The sequence below is a fragment of the Centroberyx affinis genome, unplaced genomic scaffold (genome assembly GCF_046629955.1).
Source record: "Centroberyx affinis isolate AG114_WGS23_722 - 3 ecotype Tasmania unplaced genomic scaffold, CSIRO-AGI_Caff_v1 ptg007942l_1, whole genome shotgun sequence".
NCBI lineage: Eukaryota > Metazoa > Chordata > Actinopteri > Beryciformes > Berycidae > Centroberyx > Centroberyx affinis.
This window is the reverse complement of record NW_027283983.1, coordinates 58,697-72,503: the sequence shown is the minus strand read 5'-3', so window position 1 is coordinate 72,503 and position 13,807 is coordinate 58,697. Positions and strand designations below refer to the sequence as shown.

Below are 13,807 nucleotides of genomic sequence, written 5' to 3'. Positions count from 1 at the left end.
CTGCCGTTAATGACTCCATCAGGCTGTTTCTAAATGCACTTGTCACTCCGATGGGACACTCCGCCAGAGAATCTGCCCACTCAGCAGAACCAGCTCAAGCTCTGGCAGGGCACCAGATACACACACACACACACGCGCGCACACACACACACACACACACACACAGGGACGCATGCACAAGTGCACACTACACACCGACAATCAGTGGTGTGCATTCACTTATGCATTTATTTGTTTGTTCACTACCTCTTTGGCGTGTGTCAGTTGTTGATAATCTAACAATATGAGTGGGAGAGAGAGAGAGAGAGAGAGAGAGAGAGAGAGAGAGAGAGAGAGAGAGAGAGAGAGAAAGAGAGAGAGATCACTTATTCATCAAGGGAATGCATGTTACTCTGAGCAAGGGCTTGCATAGAAATATGAAATATTCCACTGCAATGCTGCTGACTGTTGAAAGGAAATATTAATATTAATATAGCCAATATAAAAGTGCCCTTTAAGCGTTCCATGTCCGTAATTCTGTCTCGTGTGTTTGGTCATTGATTAGACAGACTGAGTTTTTGATTTATTACGATACAATTCCTTGTTTCTTTCTGGATTGTATTTGTACACCGAAGAGCCTGAAATGCCTGCCTGCGGTATTACCTGAATGATGTATTTGCCGATTGTTATTCCCAGGCTGATCTGTAACTATGTCAGAGGAATTGGATTGTTCCCCATAACAGGATACTGCAGCAATACCACAGGCTGCACAGAAAACCATTGTGAGCTAAAGAGCAATAAAGTGTGCCATTGTTATCGAGGGAAACTTTTTTTTTTTTTTTCCAAGTGCGTATCCTAACTTTTCCTGGCATGCAGCCAATGTGAATTAAGTGCACTGTTATGCATTTGTCTTGAATAGCAGAATCATAGCGGTATTGTTCTTGATCTATGTTACGCAGGACGTCATAGTTGGCAAGTGAGCAGAGCCCTTTTTTTCCCCTCAGAAAAGCATGAGGGCCAAAACAAAGGTGCTTGCCCAAAGTAAAGTAATTAATTTGAGAAACAAGTGACCTTCCCTGCTATCCTGCAGCATCGGCTGCTGTGGTTCTCTTAAAACTGCGAGGCAGAGAGGCGATTGGTATCATAATTCAAATGCCATGTGAGGCATGTGAGGGGCTTCAGAATGGTGCAACTGTCTTCATGGGCTGTTTGTCCTGTAAAACCAAAATGAAAAAAAAAAAACCTGACATCAGCATAAATGGCAAATTTAATCCATAAAATTCGAGCAATAAACTGCATCAGTGTTTTATGTACGCATGCAGCATGATATTTTGTATTTTCCACAGTCCTTACTTAATTTATAATACGATTCACTTAATCAGGTGATGCAAACTGTTCACTCAATTTGTTTTATATTGGAGTGAGCATTAGGGCTTCTTTTTACAGTGCAATCCACGGGGGATGGCTTGCCAGGGAAGTTTACATTCTGTCCCTCTATCTCTCCCTGGAGGACTGGCCTGATTTTTTTTCGTTGCTGCCTGACGAAATTGGTTTCTGCTCGTATACTACGAGGCCGGGCATTGGAGAGCTGTATCTGCTGATACAGTTTGTTGGTTTGTGCCGGGAGAAACAGAGAGAGCTGTAGGAAAAAAAAAAAAATAAATAAAGAAACACAAAGGATGGTCCTTGCTCACAAAATAGCTCAATAGGGTTTCTGTCTTGTCTTTGTTCAATCCGAGCCCTCAGTCAGGGAGCCAGCGAGCAGATTCTGAGTCTGAGGAGGATTATCCAAGGTCATCGCTTGGGACTCCTGCATTCAAAGAACAGAGGTGGTGTGTCTGACTCCTGCCCTCACCTGTCATCACAAACAGTCAACACACAAACACAACAAATAACCCCATAATACACTACTCCATGTATACTTTTCATGATATATACACGGTGGCGCGGTGGTATCACTGTCGCCTCACAGCAAGAAGGCCTTGGGTTCGATTCCCGCCTGGGTCGCTGTTGGCACTGAGGGTATGTTCTCCCCATGCCTTCGGTGCCTAGTGCCCAGGTGGGCTATCTCGTGACAAGGGGCCTTTCTGTGTGGAGTTTGCATGTCCTCCCCGTGCTCGCATGGGGTTTCCTCCATATAACATCGGTAAGGACCCCCACTAAAAACATGCAGAAGATCATCACCTGACCAGTGACCCCGGGCGCTGTACTGTAAAGCTGCCCACTGCTCCTGGCTGCCCCCCGGATGAAGGACAAGCCTTGGATGGGTTAAAAGCAGAGACTGAATTTCACCGACCACTGTTGACTGTGTGTGTGTGTTGTGTGTTGTGTGCTCGCTGCATGCACAAGGTGTGTTGTGTGACAAGCTTGCTTGTCCGGTTTCGTTTAAAAGCCGACACGTATACAGCACTGTTGCGTTATAGTTACCTAATACTACACTGTATGTGATCAGAGCTAAAATTACATTGATTTGGCTTGGAGATGCAGCAGGCCAGTGAGGCACTCAGTTATATCACTGCATTTCAAGATTCTTTAGAGCCTGGTCCGCTCGGGGATGGAAGCACTGTATTTCCCTCTGATGCAACGTCTGATCTGTATGCCAGCCTTGGCACATATACCCGAGTTGATATCCCGACAATATTTCAGTCGGAACATTTCAATTTGATGTAGAGGGTAGATTCTGTCCCTTTTCAGAGTCTGTTCAGAGCGTTACAGAATGTTTATGCGGGCAGAGACTTGTGATAAGGAAACAGACAGATGCTGTCTTCTCACGGTTGATTTGTCTTGGTGACAATACAAAACGATATTCAGGACTTTCAGCCGCTATCACACACTGAAATGTTTTATGTTTCGACTACAACGTGGGAAGGAATAGGCGGTTTCTTGGAAAGGATAAAGAGAACACGTCGTGGTGTTACAAGAATAATGTAGTGTTGTGACTCTGAAAGAGAAAGGATCCCAAGCTTTTGTAAAACACACTGCACTGTACTCTATTCAAATATGTGGCAGATTGTATCGTTTGCACTTGTTTGCTTTCCGCCCCTCAGACATATTTGCCTCCCCGTCTGCGATTTCCACAGAACTAATTCTAGAAACTGTCCAAAATCCCTTTTGAAGTAATTTAATGGAGTGTTTGTATTGATTATGTGCCTCTCTGCTCCCTCCACCTCTCCCTCTCTGGTGTGTTTTTTTTTTTTTTTGTGGGGAGGAGTTTATGGAAGTATCTTCTTCATTATGCTCAGACCTGTAGGAGAGAGAATCACAAGCTGTTTTTCCTCACTGATCTGCTCATATCATTAATTCCCTTCTGACTGGGGCCTGGCCGGAAGCCAGAGAATTCTAAATCTGTAAGCAGTAAATTGTGTGGCGGGGTGGAAAAATCTATTAGATGTTTGAGCATGCCTCGAATTTGAATGGGGGCGAGAGATAGAGAGAGAGAGAGGGAGAGAGAGAGAGAGAGAGAGTAAGAGAGACCACCCAACACTCAAGCCATATCCTGTTATGGCTCATATTGTAATCAAATTCAGCTTCTTCGGATAGCTATATTCATTAATAATTTGTGTTATTTTATTTCTGGAATGCCACATAATGTGTTTTTCGATGGCGTGTGGGAGGGGTTGAGTGGTGGAGGGAACTGGTGGACGGTTAAACAATGAGAATGTCCTCAGAGGAAATGAAGAGCTCCGTCTCTCCATTAGCGGGCTCTGAAACAACAGTTCTGTCTCTCTTCTCTCCATTAGTCAGGTCTGGAACAACGGAGATGCTATTGATGTGACCTCTGCTAACATCTTAAACAGAGAGAAAGAGAGACAGAGACGGAGAGAGAGAGATGTTTTTTTGTGATAGCTTGTGTGTCTTTAGCTTTCCTGATCTATTTATTCTGTATTCAAAGATTTCTGTTTTTTTTTGTTTTTTTTTAATGAAAAGCCTTGAAATCATACGGATCATGAGGTCTTATCTGAGAGAAGTGTGTTGATTTGGGAACATTCACTGTGTCTTTTGTTAAACAAATTGCCTGCCAGTTCCAGTTATACTATGACTCATACTTAAGTGTTACCCAACCACCAGCCTTTCAGGAGAGATTTCTGTATTCATCTTTGTCAAAATGATGCTCATTTCGAGTATTACGGCAACATAAATATTTCAATGCAGAATTGGTTTTTTCGTACGTCTCTTCCCCGCATCTGATATATATTTTGACTGGTGTTGCTTTCTGCAGGAGAGACACACGCAGCTACACAGATTCACATTCTGTGTTCAGATAGATAGATACGGATAGATAACAAGTGTTGCTGTGCTGCTCAGTAGGCATATTAGGCATCGCAGATTGTACATTTAATAACTCTGCATATTTTATGAGCACACCAGTCCATCTGCTTTATGAATGCATGTGAAGCTGTCCTCTTCTGGAGGTCTTGTTTGGCGGATCAGAAAGAGCTGTACCATTGACTTGCAAGTCAAAATTCAATCAAATCGACGTTGAGAAAAACACACACACACACGGGGGGAAATGGCATGGTCGGGGGAATATGATTGTTATGGGTTTGACTATTCTTGATAAGGGTACAAGAGCAGAATTGACATTATTGTGTTATTTCTATTATCTTGGACAGCCAAATCTAGATTTGTGGGCATAAGCAAATCTCAGCTGAAGTGAGCTGAAGGTGCTTCGTTGACAATAAATAGATTTGCTTTACTTTGTGACAATACCCAAGGTGATTTTCCAGGAGTATTGGCAAAGTTTCTGGCTCATAACTGTTGGCATTACTATCAGCTGTTTTCATTTTGATGTACAAACTCAAACAGACATTGTATGAGTTTCCCATTTAATGTCATTGTAGCAGATCCAGTTGGGTCTCTTAATAAAATCACAGATGCGTTTTCTAGCTTTGGATTTTTTAATGACTGAACTGTCCAAGATAATAAGAATAACATGAATTCTTTCTTTGGGTCAATTTTCATGCAGTAGTAAATTGGAATAAATGAAATATTACATGAAATAACCACTTAAGTCTACCTTATGAATACAGTGTGTTGGAGGAAAACGTTCAGTCAGACCTGCACCAAGGCAAAAACAATTCCCACTGGTGATCACAGATCAGTTTTTCAACATCCACTTAATATCTGTCTTAATCTATAAGGCACAACTGATGCCAGAGTGTGAGCCAGACTGTAGGATATACATAGTATGGAAGATAGACTTACAGCCTTGTAGAAATAGCATAGTGTTCATTTCACAGCACAGAGGTAATGCATTTTTCCCGCAGTGAAAGGTAATTGCAATGGGGCTTTGATAGATTCCAGACCTTTGTGGGAGCAGTGCGCGCAGTGTGTGTGTGTGTGTGTGTGTGTGTGTGTGTGTGTGTGTGTGTGTGTGTGTGTGTGTGTGTGTGTGCCTGCTCGCACATACTTGCCTACGCACATAACTGCTCATAATACTTTTATTAACCAAGCAAAAAGAAGAAAAAATAGAAATGACATAATTTGTATGTGCTAAATATTTTGGTTCAGGTGCAATATATTGTGGTTTCTTTGATTTATTAAGTGCCACAGCAGTTGGAGGGAGCGGCGAGGCTGAAGACAATAGATCATTGATGACTCTCTGTCCTCTTTCCCAACCTGTCAGTCCATTTCCTTGTTATGTCCCGGCCTGAGGAGCGCTTGGCAAAATAAGAGCCATTCACCCAGTGTTGTTGTTTCCCCTGATTTTCCTCTCAGTCATAACTTATGGAAAGCTGTCAATTCATTTGATGTATCAAAGGGCAACATTCAAAGTTAACAACAGCCTAGTCATAGAATCACTCTGTATGCTTTTGTAGATGTGACTTTCATTTATCTTGCTGAGTGATTATTTGATTTGTGAAAGGCGGAACACAGATAAAGCAGAGACAGAAATTAAATATATATATATATTTTTTGGTATGAGTTCATGGCTGACCAGTGGATGACTTTATTAAGATAAATACTGTAGATAGATATCAGATGAATTGCGAGTATAACCATTTGTTTGATGCGCAACATACCCGTCTTCTCAGAGGGATTTGTTAGGGACCGAGCTGGAGAACTTCCAAAGCAGATCATTACGGCTTGTAAAGGCAACAATCGTGAGGGTTCGTTTTTTTGGGTGCCATTAGAATGTGTAATCAAAGCTAATTTCACAGCGATGTATGCATGAGAAAATCCTACAGTTAGCATTTCTGGGGTTTACTGTTGCATCTTCAATACGCTTTATATCCATGACAGCACATAAACAAGAAATCTGAACAGATGGCACTGGTTTTTAATGACATATTGCTATCTGTAAACTCTCCCTCTAAGCCACAGACTAAAACATCGCCCCTTGGGGAGCGCGTTGTTATCATACGCCGCTAATGTCACTCTTTTCTTTGCCACATTGTCAAGTCCTCCAGCTAAATAAATCCGATGTAAATTGAGTATTGTGCTGGATGTAATTATTGAAAAGGGTTCCAGTTGGCTTAACTCTACGGGCTGTTTATTTAAAGCCTTCCTCCTCCGTACAGATCTGATGATAGAGAGTGAGAGAGAGAGAGAGAGAGAGAGAAAGAGAGGTTCTTATATAATGACAGGAATTCACAATGGAGTTGCGCTGAATGACAGCCACCCCCCCCCCCCCACCCCCCAATCCTCACCCCCTCCCCTTTCTCTCTCATTACAGTTTTACCATTGGGAAACATGCCTGTCCCAAATAGCCCCTAGTGTTATTCTTTCCTCTTTTTACCCCCTCCCCTCCTCCTCTCTTATTTTTTTTATTTTTTTTGCTCCATTCTTCTACTGAAAACATATTAAATCATGTTTCCTTTTACACAGTATAAGTATACGCCCTGAGAAATAAGTCTAGGTTGATAATGGGGCCCGTCTTTGAGGAAATACACACGGCAACTTTGATCTGGAATGACATGTAATTCCTCGCCTGACCCAATTCCCTATCTCCTGATAAGATGTTTTTTTTTCCTCTCCCTCTCTCTCTCTCTTTCGCTGTAACCTTCCCGCAGAATTCACTCAAATGGGAACTCGCTGTCCCATTAAAGATACATTTAAAGCCAAACATGTCATCCATTTCATTCTGCAGGAGGATATGTTAGGGGGAAAATGCTGTCTACTAGAGGCTAAGCTGAGGAAACACTCTCTCTATGTATGCCTGTCTCTCTCTCTCTCTCTCTCTCCCCCCTCTCTCTCTCTCTCTCTCTGTGACAACCTCTGAGATCCCTGATCACAGCTGCTCAATTGAGTTTGTGTCGGACAGGGCTGCGTGACAAATGAGAGTGGCCGTCATAGCAGATAGAGTATCATCACCTGGGTGTAAAAGCTTTTAGACTCGGTGGTGGAGAGGAAAAGAGACATGGAGAGGGTTTCTCTTCCTCTCTTTTCACTCATTTGTGTAGTCAAAAGGCGGCTGAATTTCTGCAACCAAAGCTGTGATACTTGATTAAATTTGCTCCCAGTGGTATTTGCACATTTCAGTTCTTGCAGAGCAGCTTGTTTTTACTCTCGGAATTGACTGCGCCAAAAGTGGATTGACCCCCAAACCCAGCAGTAGTCTTTCATTAGTCAGGATGGAGCTGGGGAGCAGACAGCGAACAGTGTTTAGGGCCAATCCATCACAACACAATAGGAGATCAACATGTTGACTGTCAGTCCCGCTCCTCACAAACCTGTCTTTCTCATCTGTAGCTGCAGTTTGCCCTTATCAGTAATGGCGGCTGTTGGCCTGTAGCCCCGTAGTAATCAAGGTTTCAACTCTCCTTCGCCACGATTGTGATAATTCTGCGGAGTCAAAGCTATAATTTCATCTCAGGCATGAAAGGGGCCCTTCGGAGCATTCTGATAGCTCGTTTGTTACGAGGCCCCCGTTGTTTTTTGATAGTCAAAAGAACCAATTTGGGTTTTTGACAAGGAGCCCCTCTGAATAATTCCGTCATGTATTACAGGACCTATTAAATGCAAACTTTTCAATCTGGCAATCAATAAGGCAGGCAGCTTACCCTGGCCCCGTGCCAGACGCATTAGGGCTGCTAGCGATGGTTGCTAGGGAGCTGAGCCTGCTCCGGGGAAAGAATGTTTAATGTAATAGAATCACATAAATCAACTGAAGGAAAGTGCTTGTGTTGTTTTTTTCCCCCATCTTTTCTTTTCTTTTCTCTTCTTTTCTCTTCTCTTCTCTTCTCTTCTCTTCTCTTCTCTTCTCTTCTCTTCTCTTCTCTTCTCTTCTCTTCTCTTCTCTTCAACTGAAAACATTTAATATGGGTGTGTGTTTTTCAAAATGTGGTGTGGCCTTTTTTTTTCCTCCTCTGTCAACCACAAGAACATCTGGGATGGAATTAAGCCGAGGCTAGTTGAATTTTGTGTGTGTGTGTGTGTGTGTGTACAAGTGTATGCATATCAGTGTGTGTGCACGCCAGTGCGCTTATGCGTGTGCGCTTGTTTTTGTATGCATAGCTGTGTGTCCTCAATCCTTGTGCTGCACACTTGAATAAATTGAGGTGAAAATTATATAAACGTTCTTTTCTTTTTTCAGTTTTGTCACAGGCCACTGCCCCACCCCGCTGAAATGAATGAGGCACTTTAGTGCTTTACTATAATTAAGAACAGGAGCCAACATGCATGGAGGGCTCTCTTTCTCTCTCTCTTTCTGTATTACTCTCTCTCTCCCTCTCTCTCTCTCTCTCTCTCTCTCTCTCTCTCTCTCTCTCTGCTCTCTGTACAGTTTCAATAGAACATTTCCTCTGGGTGTTAGTGCCCTTTTGTGAGAATATGATTCCCTTTGAAGAGTTAGTACACAGACATGCCTTGTGAATGTAAAAGCCCGATATCTCTTAAAGGGCTGTGCGTGAGTTTCCACGTGCGTGCGTGTGTGTGTGTGTGTGTGTGTGAGTGCGTGTGCGTGTGCGTGTGCGTGTGCGTGTGCGTGTGCGTGTGCGTGTGCGTGTGCGTGTGCGTGTGTGTGTGTGTGTGAGCGCAGCTTGCAGCTGATATTATGAGCAGAGGAAAGGCGAGTCAGTGCCTGTGAGTGATGCGAGGTTGATGACTGACGGCCACTGAGTCATTTGCAAACACAGTATGTTATGTTATGCGGCTCCATTAAATGAATATGAAAAATGATTCAGATTCTGACTCCCTTTGAAAAAAATAAGCTCAGTGTTGGTGACATACTGTGTGATCACTTTGCTTTTGTGTTATTTCAATATAGTGATTTATTGATGGAGCATCTTATGCATGATTAATGGGATTTTTTTATTTATTTATTTGTTTGATTACAGCACACACTAGCTTGTAATTAGTGAAATGTTATAGCACATTTTGTTTCATATCCAGACAGTGTAGTCATTCACAGATTTATCAAGCTATGAATCATGCAAATGAAATTAATTTGTTTCATTGTTTCATTTCATTTTCTCTTCAGAGGAAACACAAGGTCGCCGTTAGTGAAAATGCGATTCCGTTTTCCCCCCCTACGCACCATTTCCATTTGGTGTCATTGACAGATGCTGTTCCCTTTATATTTGGTCAGGTTTCAATAACATGAAACCAATAGCCAGATCGGGCGCCTGCTGCTGCTTATATAGCCCCCTCTCGGTGTCATGTCCCCTCATTGAGAAGTGTGGATGCAGCAGGAGTGCGCCAGAGAGGGAGGGAGGGAGAGAGAGAGAGAGAGAGAGAGAGAGAGAGAGAGAGAGAGAGAGAGAGTGAGAGAGAGAGAGAGAGAGAGAGAGGGAGAGAGAGGGAGGGGGGTGAATCAGAGATGTGTTATATATTATGAGAAGAGGCTAAATGGAAACAGGACAACCTCTGAGATCAATACAGAGCACAGGAGCAGAAAGCCTGGAGGATGGAGAGAGAATATCAAACGAGAACCTTCTCCTCTCTCGCTCCCCCTCTCTTTCTCTTTCCTGCCTCCCTTTCTCCTTCTCTCTCTCTCTCTCTCTCTCCCTCCTTCCTCTCTTTTCTCTCCTTCCCTGCCTCTCTCTTTCTCTCCTATCTTCTCTCCTTCCCCAGTATATTATTCTCTGCCTATTTTCAAGGCTTTTGGACTTGTTTTGGTGTGACCACTCTAGTAAAAAATCAAATCAAATCAAATATGAAAGTGACATTATTGGCTCGGGGTTACATGCTTTGCCATTTTCTCGCCAACCCCACAAAAGCAGCGGGGGGATCCAGTAAATTCCTTGGCCAGGCAGATAATGTGGAAATGTTGACAACAGCAAATTTGAGCTGAGTGAGTGATTTAAGGACTACAGCGGGTGACAGATAGCATGAGACTAATGGTTTTCAGCTTTTTCCCGCCTGTCTGTGACACAGAGCTCGCGATGAGCACACTTACCCGAAAGATCTTGTCAGAGGTTGTGGCCAGTTTGAATTTTTTTAAGCTTGGTTGAATGTAAACGACACAGTTTACACAAGTCAGATTTGGTTACTTTTTCTTTTTTTTGTAGCTCTGCTTTTAACTCTCAGCGGCCCTCACACTACAACTGGATTTATTCTCGGCTTGTGAAACTTTTACAGAAATTCTCCAGTAAAAGCAGCAGATCTCAGAAATACAGCAGGAGATCAAGCTTTTCCTGGAGGGGCCTTGTTCGAAATTCAGCGCTATTGATGATATTTCACCTAACATTGCTATAGCTATTCATCCCGCAGAGCAGCTGCTTGAACCGCAGCTAATGAGTTTCATGTCGCATGCGGCATTTCTGAGACTTCTATTATGATTCGCAATTCATCATACTTGTTATGGACGAAACTGTAACAGAGACATTATACCCTTGGTATAATTACACAAAATCTTTCATTTTTTCCGGTATAATACAATATCAGCAAGTGCTTGTCCTCATCATACCAATTCCCACTCCTGTTTCCCCCATATAGGCTTCACACTCCTCTCTTCCCCCTTACTGTGTCTTTTTCCTCATAAGGAAAGAGCCGGGTCACTGAAATATTTCCCCCTCCAATATCAGATCCATCCTGTGTGGTTGAATAAAATAAATGTGTCTGCACTAGGATTTTGTCATGGTCATGAATCAAATATTGTGCACATGTATTATGTTGCATTTACTGTATTGGAATAGATTGAGAACTACATTTTTACTGTCGGAGTGTTTCTCATGACAGCTAGCTAATGACTGTATAGCCTGCTGTAGGCTACAGTGTGATATGCTATTCTCCCATTTCATGCACTTGTGAGTATGAGTCCAAGAAGTAAATACTGCACTCAGGCAAAAGGAGCTTTTGATTTTTTTTCTGCTGTACTGGTGTTTCTGTTTTTCACTTGTTTGACTTGATAAGTATAAAATGCTTTACTCTGCTGCATGGTGTTACAGAATACTATGGGAGCGAGCCAGAAAGCTCTGCTGTAACTTATCCTGTTCGCTATTTTGTTCTCCATCCGCACTTGTAAAAAGAATTTGATTAAAGAGGTGCTGGAGGAAGAATAATATTGCTGCACTTGGGTGAAGGAGGTTTGCATGTTTTTATGTTCGGACAATCAGCAGATGTGGTTCTTGTCGAGTTTCAGCCGTTTTTTTCATTTGTCCCTTGGGTTTCGTAAAACAGCACAATCCTAACAAACCACAGTGTACAGTTATTTAAAGCCAACTTCGGTCAAAACAATATCTGAAGTATATTATCTATATAAGTAATATTTTCCTATGAATAAAGAAAGAACAAGACAAAGCAAAGGCTGAGTAATGTCTTGTGTAACTGCTATGATTGATGTCATTTTGAAGGGATTCCAAGTCACAGAGTGATCTGATATATACTCTTTTTTTTTCAAGTATACTATATTATTGTGTTATGTAGTGTGTTACAATATATTGAGTGCTGCATTGAGTGAGCGGCTGTACCGTCAGCTGTCCTGTAGAGCATTTATGGCCCTGACACCATTGTAGTTTATGAGGTCAGGAGCTTTACAACGCGTTCTCAAAATAATCTGCCGCACCACAGCTGTTTGATCAACACACTATACTGCTGCCCCTAGAGGACTGCAAGAGGGGGGGGGGGAGAAAAGAGGGAGAAAGGAAATAGAAAAGCAATAGAAAAAGATCCTGAGAAAGAGAGAGAGAGAAAGAGACAGAGAGAGAGAGAGAAACAAATTGCATAATGTTCTCTCAGGGCCTCAACCAATTAGAATGCTTACGTAAAGATAAGGACGTCCTTTATTTGGAAAGGTCAGGCTTTATGAACAAAAGGAATTTAAAGTGTACGTACACTCAATGTACATCACACACACACACACACACACACACACACACACACTCCCTCACACACACACTTACACACTTTACAGCGCCTTTGTACAGTTATTAATGCCCTGCGGCTCTCTCTCCAAATTGAATCTAATCAAGTGAAATGCTGTGAGGGTCCTCGGGAGAAAGAGCAGGTCTGACGGTGACCGCTTACAATAAAATCCCTGACATTTGGAAACAAAGCCCCCCTCTACCTCTGAGCTGTAATTGCATACGACAACTGCCGCAATCTTTGATGAATGTGTGGTGAAAGTGTGCGTTTGTGTGTATAGGCTATGGCTGCGAATGTGTCTGTGTGTGTGTGTGTGTGTGTGTACTCTCACTGTGGATAGGCTTGTGCTTGTATGAAAAAAGTATGTGTGTGTGTATGTGTGTGCATACATCTGTGTGTCTTTGTGGCATGTGTGCCTACATATGCCTGTATGACTGTGTGTGTGTGTGTGTGTGTGTGTGTTGTAAGTTGTATCAGCTGAATGGTTTTAATCTTCCTCTTTTGAAGTGGCAGTCATTTGAGTATAGTGGAGCTAATTACGCTGATTGTGCTGAATACAGCTGCTGTAAATATGTTATGAATGTTGACCTTCCTGTCCTGTTTGTTCTGCACATTTCATTAATGTTATCTGGTGCTAGCAATAACGTAACACCAAAAGGTAGAAATGTCTTTATATAGACCTGTTACACTGTCTGTGTTGAAAGGTGAAAGGCCACAACTGATACGTTAACGTTAGCCATGCTAGCAGATATTAACATCAAAGTTAGGTCTAATGGCTTCGTAAAAGCAGACGATGCAGTAAATAATTCATATAAAAATCTTATTTGAAACCACGTGGCTCTGCTTCATCAAACTACTAAACCATGTAGGTTTTTTTTTTTTAAGCTTTTTGAAAAATGTTAGCATTGTAAATTCTAGAGCTAATGAATGTACTGAATGAGACATTGACATTTTTGTACAGTCCAAGATCCTGTTGGACTTTTAGTTGGGTTTATCTTATTAAAGTGACCTCTAAAACTATGAAATATAAGTAGAATATTAAAAATATGTTATGATTGGATTCTCAGACAGTAAAGCAAGAAGGAAAACGGCATTCCGCTTGTTCAAAATTCAGTTTGTGTGGTATAGTTTTTTTTCATAAATTATTTGGTAACTGATTTGTCTACCAGGTATGAAGAGATCCATAGGTTTTGATGGATTATAGAGTGTACTGTAACAAGGTCAGCAGTCAGCTAGCAATCCCACTTGGCCAGGCTGTGAATGGCCACACACACACACACACACACACACACACACACACACACACACACACACACAAACTCTGCCTGTGGGGAGAAACTCTTTCACACTTATTTTTCGAAAGCAATGCATCCGATGGAGAAATTGCTCCAAGGATTTCTTTCACCTCACCTCGATCTCGCTTGTTAAACCTTGTCAATCTAAATGGTGAGCATCTAGAGTTTTCCTTCACATTTTATTTCTCTTACCACAACAGCGATGCATGTTATCCATTCCAAACATGCAGCCCAACAGCATTATTTATTTGCTCAGTGGGCATTAATGGGTGCTCATTCAGTTTGGT

The 13,807-nt window shown here is 42.1% G+C and overlaps 1 protein-coding gene across 1 annotated transcript in view; it reads left to right on the top strand.

Moving 5' to 3' along the window:
- LOC139639926 (AT-rich interactive domain-containing protein 5B-like) overlaps positions 1-13,807 on the top strand; it is a 64,555-nt gene that overhangs the window by 11,377 nt on the left and 39,371 nt on the right. The gene's annotated exons all lie outside the window — the stretch shown is intronic.